We start from the raw sequence: 10,010 nt of genomic DNA, 5'->3' as shown, positions 1-10,010 counted from the left end.
CCTTTGGCTTAGGTCATCATCCCAGGGTCCTGGGATCGGAGCCCCACGTCAAACCCCACATCAAGCCCCACATCCAGCTCCCTGCTGAGCAGGGAGCCTGCTTCTCCCACTCCATCTACCGCTCCCTCGCTCCCTCTCTCTAATAAATAAATAAAATCTTTAACAACAACAACAAAAAAAAGCAGCTTGAAGCCCAGAAGTGCGTATCAGGTATGGAAGGGAAAAGTTCCAAAAGAAGCCCTCCATTTTTGGTCCAGAGAATTGAAAAAAGGCCTCAAAGTCTCATAGAGAATGGGGGAAAAATCCCCTAATTTTTATTGTTTTCCGTTTTATCACACACATCAGACAATCCTAAAGCAACAATAGTGGTATAGCAGTGGTGGCTGGACAAGTACCTGTAATTCTGAGATGGAAACCTTCCTCTGACCAAAGAAACTGTGTTTCCAAGAACAGATAGGGAGGAAAATCCCTGTTGATTTTTAAAAATTTCTATACTCACAGTGTGTGGCCCTGGAGGCAGGTACAGCTTATAAAATGAGCAGTAGAGTAAGGAAATTATGCCCTAGTTTTCTAGACAGAAAACTGGGTAGTGGGGCTTCTAAGAGCTGGAAAGTGTCAGGGAAATTTCAGGTAAGAAGGAGTGATCCCATAAAGTATTAAATGAAATCCTGGCAGCACATGATTGTATCTGACCCTAAACAGCATTCCAAACACTTTAAGAACTGTAAAACAGGATATACCACTATCCAGCTCCCAAACTAGTGGTGGCACACAACCAGGATCGATCCAAACAGAGCCACAAAGACTTCGAAAACTGAACTGACACTGGGACAACAGCTCGCAGAAGGTGGGTAGAAACCTGTACCTTAAATCTAACTGGATCAGGGGCGCCTGGGTGGCTCAGTCGGTTAAATGTCTGCCTTCGGCTCGGGTCATGATCCCAGGGTCCTGGGATCAGGCCCTGTGTCGGGCTCTCTGCTCAGCGAGGAGCCTGCTTCTCCCTCACCCTGCCGCTCTGCCTACTTGTGCTCTTTCTGTCAGATAAATAAAATCTTAAAAAAAAAAATCTAACTGGATAAGTTCCCTCCTAAAACTAAAAAAGAAAGAAAGAAATCTACATTTTCTGAAGAACTTAAATAAATGCAGTCTCACATATATTTAAAATAATCAGAATACAGGGGGCACCTGGGTGGCTCAATCAGTTATGCATCCAATTCTTGATCTCAGCTCAGGTCTTGATCTCAGGGTTGTGAGTTCAAGCCCCACGATGGGCTCCATGCTGGGCATGAAGCCTACTTTAAAAATAAATAAATAAATAAAAATAAAAAATAATCAGAATACGATACTAATTACCTGATGTATCAGGAACCAGGAAAACCTTAACATGCCACAAAGAAAAAGATAATCAATACATACCAACCTCAAAATGACAAAGAAGTTTTCATACCAACTTCAAAGCGGCTGTTACAATCACACTCTGGGAAGTCAGAGCAACCCTCTTAAAACAAATGGAAAGTTAGACTATCGGCAGACAAAAGATGTTAAGAAAGGGGCGCCCGCGTGGCTCAGTCAGTTAAGCGTCTGTCTTCAGCTCAGGTCATGATCTCAGGGTCCTGGGATGGAGCTCCACGTTGGGGCTCCCTGCTCAGGGGGGAGTTTGCTTCTCCCTCTCCCTCCCCCTGCTCGTGCTCGCTCACTCTTTCACTGTCTCTCTCAAATAAACAAAATCTTTTTTTAAAAAGATGTAAGAAAAATATTAAATGGAACATTTATAACTAAAAAGCACAATAACAAAAAATTCACTTGATTGGCTAAATAGTGGAATGAAGATGACAGGGGAAAGTGTCAGTGATCTTAAAGATAAATCAATACAAAAAAGTATCCAGTATGAACAACAGACCCAAAAAAGTAGGGGGAAAAAATACAGAGTCTCAGAAACCTATGGGACATTAACAAAGGGTTTATGATCTGTCATCAGAGTCTAGAATGAGAGTTGAAAGAGTTCAGTGCAGAAAAAATATTCAGAGAAATAATGGCTGAAAATTTCCCACATTTGGCCAAAGTCATAAAACTTTAGATTCAAGAAGCTCAGTGAACCACCAACAGGATAAACTCTAAAAAAGCCTATGCCCACACATATCAAAATCAAACAACTGAAAACTAACCATTAAAAAATCTTGAAAGCAGCCAGAGAAAATGACACACTACATATATGGGAACAACAATTTGAATGACTATAAATTTCTCATCAGAAATGGCGGCCAGCAGGAAACAGTACATTTCTTAAGTGCTGAAGGAAAAGGACTGTCAACCTACAATTCTTTATCCAATGAAAATATCCTTCAAGAATGAAGGTAAATTAGGGAGGGCAGGTGATATGATGAGCACTGGGTGTTACATGCAGCTGAGGAATTACTGAACTCTACATCTGAAACTAATGATGTACTATTGGCTAATTGAATTTAAATTCAAAAAAAGGATAAACGTAAATTAAGGCATTTTCAGATGAAGTGAACTAGAAAGGTTCATTCCCAACATATAAGAAACATTAAAGGTTTCAGGTGGAATGAAAATGATACAGGAGGGGGGTGCCTGGGTGGCTCAGTTGGTTAAGTGTCTGCCTTTGGCTCGGGTCATGATCCCAGGGTCCTGGGATCCAGCTCTGCATCAGGCTCCCTGCTCCGCAGGAGGCCTGCTTCTCCCTCTCCCACTCCCCCTGCTTGTGTTCCCTCTCTCGCTGTGTCTCTCTCTGTCAAATAAATAAAATCTATTAAAAAAGAGAGAGAGAAAGAAAATAATACAGGAGGGAAAATTCAAACTCCAGAAATGGAAGAAAACCAACAAAACTGGTAAATATAATAGGGTATTTTCTTCCCCTTAAGTTTTAGAATGTGTCAGCTGAAAGCAAATGTATGTTAATCGAAAGCAAAAGTTGTAACATTGTTTGATGAGGTTTTCAATACAAGTAAATGTAGTACATATGGCAACTATATCAGAAAGGGTTGGAGGACAAAGGGCCCTGTATGATGGTAAAATTTTACATTCCACTTAAAGTGGTGAAATATTAATTCTAAGCGGACTGTAGAAAGTTAAGTGCACACTTTTGTTGGACTGTCTTCTTAGTGAGTTTCAGGAGTTCTTTACATATTATGAATATAAATGTACAAATATATACATTCCTCCAATTTTGGGATGTGCATTTTCATTATCTTAATGGGTATATCTTTCAAAGAGAAAATGGTTTGAATTTTTGAGGCATCCAATTTTTTTTTTAAGCAGGCTCCCTGCCCCGCATGGGGCCCAGTGCAGAGCTTGAACTCACAACCCTGAGATCAAGACCTGAGCTGAGATCAAGTGGCGGACTCTTAGCCGACTGATCCACCCAGGCGCCCTGTGGCACTCAATTATTAACTATAACAAGGGCTTACCTACTAAGGGGTGATGAGAACTCTAAAGAATGGAGGAACTGCAGATACAGAGGATGGCAGGCACTACCACCAGGCCTAAGGCAGATCATCTAAGAAAGGAATGAATGTACAAGAGTGATTCCCAGGATATACTATTAAATGAAAAAAGGAAAAGGTTACCTACTGTGTAAGAAAGAAGGGTAAATAAGAAAATATACATCGTTTTCCTTATTTCTACAAACACAGGAAGGATACCAAAAAATAATGAGATTGGTTACCTACAGGGGATGGATGGGAACTGGGTTGAAGTGATGGTGGAGGATTGATACTTCTCTGAGTATCCTTTTGTATAATTTTGTCTTTTGAAACCATATTAATGTTTAACACTAAAAAGTTTGGAGGGATATTAAAATTCCATATGAACATAACTGTATTTCACTTGAGTAACAATCATACTGAATAAAGGAAAAAGAACTAACCCAAGTAATTTTTGAACACAGCATTTTGACTATAAAATCCAGGATAAAGACAAAAGTTGTCAACCCTGGGATTAGTATGTTCGTTTTTACAATGGTATGAGCTAGAAAATCTTTTACTATTTGCTGTGCATTCTACCATGGAGATTAAGCAACTGTGTGTGTGTGTGTGTGTGTGTTGAGAGAGAGAGAGAGAAACAGAGAGACAGAAAGACAGAAAAAGAGATCATTACAATCCTAAAAATACTATGGAAAGTAATTTGGCATTATCTAGTGAAGCTACAGATACATGTGGTAGAAACACAGCCATAATATTTTGCAGCTCCTCCCATCTAGAGGTAAAGTCTATTTTTCCACCCTGTGAATCTGAGGTGGCTTTGTGACTTCCTTTGACTAAAGAAATGTAACAGCAACAAAAACGGGAGCATTTCCATGCTTAGGTTTTGACACTTTACTGATTCCATCTGTGTTCTCTGTGAACTGTCATATGAGGAAGCCCAAGCTAACCACATGGAGAGGCCTCCTGGAAGAGAGCGACCCTTGTGGGCCCGCCAACTTACTAGAGCACTAGAGTGAGCCCAGCCAACACCACATAAAAAAGAGCAGTGCAGTCCCAGCTGGGCCCAGCTAAATGCAGAATTGTGAGTTAACCTCTGCAAGCCCAATAGTAGAATTTTCCAGCCAATCTACAGAATCTTAAGAAATAATAAATCATTCTTGGTTTCAGCCACTTATTTTGGAGTGATTTGTTACACAATAATAAATAACTGTCAACAATCTCACTCATTGATATATACCCTAGACAAATGTGCACATATGTAAGACATCAGGAACATGTATAAGAATGTTTAGAGCAAAACTGTTTTAATAGCCAAAAACTAGAAAGACTCCAAATGTTCAAAAATGGAACGGATAAACTGTGGTATGTTCATATACTAGAACATTATACAGCATTAAAAGCAGACTAGAGCTATACACAATATGGATGAATTTTACAAACATATGTTGAAAGAAAGAAGGAAAACACAAAAGAATACCAAGAGAATGTACATATAAATGAACAAATTAAACTACATAAATGGACACACTAAACTATATTGTTTTATAGGGGCACCTGGCTGACTCAGTCGGAAGAGCAAGTGACTCTTGATCTCAGGGTCTTGAGTTTGAGCCCCACAGCAGAGATTACTTAAATAAATAAAACTTTAAAAAAAAAAAAAAAGCTCTATTGTAGGGGCACCTGGCTGGCTCAGTCAGTGGAGCCTGCAACACTCAATCTCAGGGTTGTGAGTTCAAGTTCCAAGTTGGGCATGGAGCCTACTTAAAAAAAAAAAACAACATATTGCTTTCTATAAGGGTACAAATTAAACTGTATTGCTTAGAGGGGCGCACACAGTTGGTTAAGCGGCTGCCTTCGGCTCAGGTCATGATCCCAGAGTCCTGGGATCAAGTCCCACATTGGGCTCCCTGCAGTGGGGAGCTTGTTTCTCCCTCTCCTCCCTGGCTCGTGCTCTCTGTAGCTATCTCTGTCTCTCTCTCAAATAAATAAAATTTTTTTAAAAAGTTTTTAAAAAAACTATATTGCTTAGATATGCATACATAATAATAAAATATATAGCAAAACAAAGAACTAATTATCATAAAAGCCAGGATAGTAGTTGGGAGGAAAGAGGTTATAATTAGAGATACATAGAGAGCTTCTAGGGTCATTCTATCCTTAACACGGATGGTGTTGGGGCGCCTGGGTGGCTCAGTCGTTAAGCGTCTGCCTTCGGCTCAGGTCATGATCCTGGGGTCCTGGGATCGAGCCCCACATGGGGCTCCCTGCTCTGCGGGAAGCCTGCTTCTCCCTCTCCCACTCCCCCTGCTTGTGTTCCCTCTCTTGCTGTGTCTCTCTCTGTCAAATAAATAAATAAAATCTTTAAAAAAAAAAACAAACATGGATGGTATTTATTTTATAGTTTTTTATACTGCACTTTTTGTTTTATATGTGTTTCTATATGTATGTAATATGTCATAATAAAATGTTTTTAAACATTAAAAAATACCATTATACTCCCACCAGACTGGCAAAAACTTTAAAGTTTGGGGTGCCTGGGTGGCTCAGTTGTTAAGCGTCTGCCTTCAGCTCAGGTCATGATCCCAGGGTCCTGCAATCGAGCCCCATGTCAGGCTCCCTGCTCAGCAGGAAGCCTGCTTCTCCCTCTCCCACTATCCCTGCTTGTGTTCCATCTTTCGCTGTCTCTCTCTGTCAAAATAAATAAATAAAACCTTTAAAAAAATTTTTTTAAAGTTTGACCAAGTCTGATCAAATGTGCAGAAAGTAGAATACATGGAATTCTCACACATCACAAACCACTTTGGTAATGAGACAATACATGGTAAAACTCAAGGTGTGTACCCCCTACCCAGCAATCCCATTCCTGAGTATATACCCTCACACATATGCCCATGTATATGCCCAGGTTTATTCTAGAAGGAAATGGTGGTTATCTGCACGGGTTAGGATTACCAGGGACAATTTCAGCTTAGGCGTGCCTCCCCTGGCAGTCTCTGACTGGCCCCCTTAGAATTAATGGCTCTGTATTGTCTTCCCCATCATCCTTGTTATTAGTTATCATGAGTTTACAACTGTCCGATTATGTATTTCCCCCTACCCCCCCCTCAAAAACTGAAAACTCAATGAAGGCAGGAACTATAGTCTGATTGACGTGTCCACATCTCTGTGGTACACAAAGAGTACTTTCTAAATGTCCAACAGGTGTTTTTGAAATTAATGCCTAAAGAATGAAAAACAGGGGTGAGCCGACAATAAAGATTCTAGTTCTGAGGGTTTCTTTGGGATTTAAGTATGACAGATTGACAGAAATCTCTAAATTTAGGAGTAGAAAGTTACAGGTGAGGGCATTCAGGAAGTAGAAAGTTCTCCAGATCTCGAATGTTTGCCACTTTTAACCTATCTCTGTGGTGGCACTCTGAAGTGGACACTAGCAATCTCTGAGTTTGAAGATTTCTAGGGCCAGAAAGGGCTCAGAGCAAGAAAATATATGACAGGGATTCTATTGTTTCTGTTTTTTGCTCCAGGGGAGAGTAGAGGCTTGCAAGTGCACCTGAGGTTGCCAGGTGTGAACGGGAGTCTTTGCAGCACCTTTAAAGTTAGGGTCTCTGGGTTTTGTAGTTCCCTGGGGGTGGGACCCTCCCTAAGGCACTGGCCTTACGTCTTATTGCAGCAGTGTGTGATGATTGTAGCCCAGAAGCCCAGGATACAGAAGGAAAAAGATGTGACCAGCAGCATGGTGAACAGGTTGACCAGAGCCACAACAAAGGCATCACTGAGACAGTTGGTGGCTGGGTACATGGGCAAGGATAAGGAGACAATAGGGCCAAAGCCTAGACCCAAGGCAAACAAGACTTGATTTCCTGCTTGACACCATACGTTCATGTTGTACGTAGCTGGTATCTAAAAACGAAAAGACAAGTAGAAGGAGAAATGTCAAAGAAGGAGAGGAGAATCTTAATAGCAATGGAGGGGGAAGGACACGGGTAAATAATGGGGAAAGGACGCCCTAACAATAGACAGTAGGTGTCTTCCAAGGCCTGGTAGGGGAATGAGGGAGACTTACTTTACCTTGGAAAGCAACAAATGTTGAAAGCCAAATGCTGCCCCTTCCAGCAGTAGACTCCGGAAGAGGAAACAGAGAAGGATGAAATAGGGGGCTGGCAGCAGGATTGGTGAATTACCTGAATTGAGAATGGGGCATATCAGCAACCATGTATCAGTGGGGGGGGGGGTCCACCAACAGTCAGGAGGGATCAAAAGTACTGAGTCAGGGGATGCTTGGGTGGCTCAATCGGTTAAGCGTCTGACTCTTGGTTTCGGCTCAGGTCATGATCTTGGGGTCCTGGGATCAAGCCCCATGGCCGGCTTGACCCTCAGAGGGGAGTCTAAGGATTCTCTCTCTCCCTTTCCCTCTGCCCCTCCCCCCCACTTGTGTGCGCTCTCTCTCTCGTTCTAAAATAAACAATTTTTTTTTAAGTGCTGAGTCAAAAATGAGGAGTTAGAAGACAGTTTTCAGCAAGAGTCAAGGGCTAGTGGGAGCCAAAGACCAGAAGGAATGGGAAATTAGGAGATCAGTGAGAACAATGCTGGAGGAGGTCTAAGGCATCCGAGAATGTCAGTGGTGGCTTACCTTCCCAGTGGACTTGAGCCCATTAATCATGAAAGCACCAATAGGACACCAGGACACCAATAACGGCAGGTTCAGACTGAAGACTGGTGACCCACCATCCTCAATTCTGTCTGAGGCCTTCAAGGTCAGCCGGTACCAGAAGTACATGGAGGGTGACGTCCGTGCACATTCGGGATCTGGGGGGACCTGGCTTTGGACATACCTGCTAGACAGAGTGACCCCTCCCCTCTTCTTTAGCCCTTCCCCCACTTCCCACTACTCCTTCCCCCTCCCATTTCTTCTTTTTTCTACTATTTTCCTCTTCTTTATCCCTCCTCACTCCTTTCTCCTCTTCCAAATTCCCCTCCAGCTGTTTTCCCCTTCTCCTCTTTCACTTCCTCCTCACCAAAGTCACTGGAGTTCTCCAATAAGGGACATTTTTCCCATGGAACTGGAAAGTGGAAAGACTGGCCCAAGTAGAAGAGGGTCCAGGCATTGACCACATTCAAGTACAAGCTGGTGATGAAGCACACCTGGGGGCAAAAGGGGAGGTGGCTGGGGAGGAAGGATGAGGACAGGCAAAAGGAGAGGATTTGAGAGAGGACTGGGGACTTGAAGGGACTCGAACCATGAAAGTGAAGTCATGGGACCCATCCCAGGACAAGGGATGGGGTGGGAATGGGGCATAAAGGGTAGGCCTGGGCAGCCCAGGACTCCTCACCATGAAGCTGGTATACCCCACACCACCAATCCAGGGGCTGATGACCTTCCATACACCAGTGCTGTCCTGACGCATCCTCTGACCAGCTGCCATCTCCAGGAATAGAAGAGGAACCCCGACCAAGAACAGCATGAGCATGTAGATGATGAGAAAACTGCCTATGCAGGGAGTCAGGAGGGGCTCTGAGAACCACCTGGCTTTTCAGTGCCTGGACTTCCTTGGGGTCTGGCAAAACACGTTCCCCACCAGTGACCTCCCTCAGGGCCACCAGCATCAGGGCTCAACTGTTTCCACATCCCTCATAGTCCCAGGTGTCCCTTAGGTCCCCAGTTCCTGGAAGACCCAGATGCCTAGTTTCCACCCCCAGTCACCCTGACCCAGGCCTCCAACCCCACCATCCTCATATTCTGATACCCTGCACCTCTATCCCTCTCATGATCCTAGGTATTTAGGCACCTGACTCCTATTCTCATAGTACCAAGCTTCCAGCATCTATAGATCCCAGAGACCTTGGAGTTTAAAGCCCCCTGTGGATCCATTTCCTGGTCCCCAGACTTACAACCTCCATTGTGAAGCCACAGGAGGAAGAAACGCCAGAAACTGCTTATCTTCATGGAGCAGCCCACCTGAGTCAGGATGTACTCAACCTTATTGGACCAGCATGGACGGGTATGGAGGATCTCACTCGCTTCCTCCTCTGCAACTTGAACCTTCTCAGGTAAGGGTTTCTGGTTCAGGGCTTGGGTAGCCTCCACCTCCAGTACATTAATTGGCCTGCACTGGCTGGCTCTACACTGGGCCTCACCAGCCTGAATCTCCCAGGCAAGAGACTTCGCCATCCGGGCCTCCGAAGCCCGGGATTTTGAAACCCAGACCATCGGAGGCCAGTTAGCTGTGCTCCTATCTTCCCAAGTCTGGCTTCCGCAGAAAGCCTCAGAAAGCTCTATCTCAGTAGATAAGGCTTTTGTCAGTGAAGATTTTGAAGCCTGGGCCTCTGTCTTCATTCCAGGCAGACTCTCTGGAGCAGCTCCAGCTTTTTCAAAGGGGTACTCACCTTCTTGAGTAGACCTTAAGGACACCAAAACCTAGATTTAGATTCCAGAGTTAAGAAATGACTTCCAAAACAATTCTCAGCATGTCCTTAAAGCAAACCTTTCTGTTCTTACCACCACTGAAATTCAAAGCACACAAAATCTCTTACATAAGTTTTACCTCTTAGAAATGCTTTGGTGCAAGG

This window comes from Leptonychotes weddellii, chromosome 16 (genome assembly GCF_054177405.1).
Source record: "Leptonychotes weddellii isolate Sample4059 chromosome 16, ASM5417740v2, whole genome shotgun sequence".
NCBI lineage: Eukaryota > Metazoa > Chordata > Mammalia > Carnivora > Phocidae > Leptonychotes > Leptonychotes weddellii.
This window is presented reverse-complemented; position numbering follows the sequence as displayed.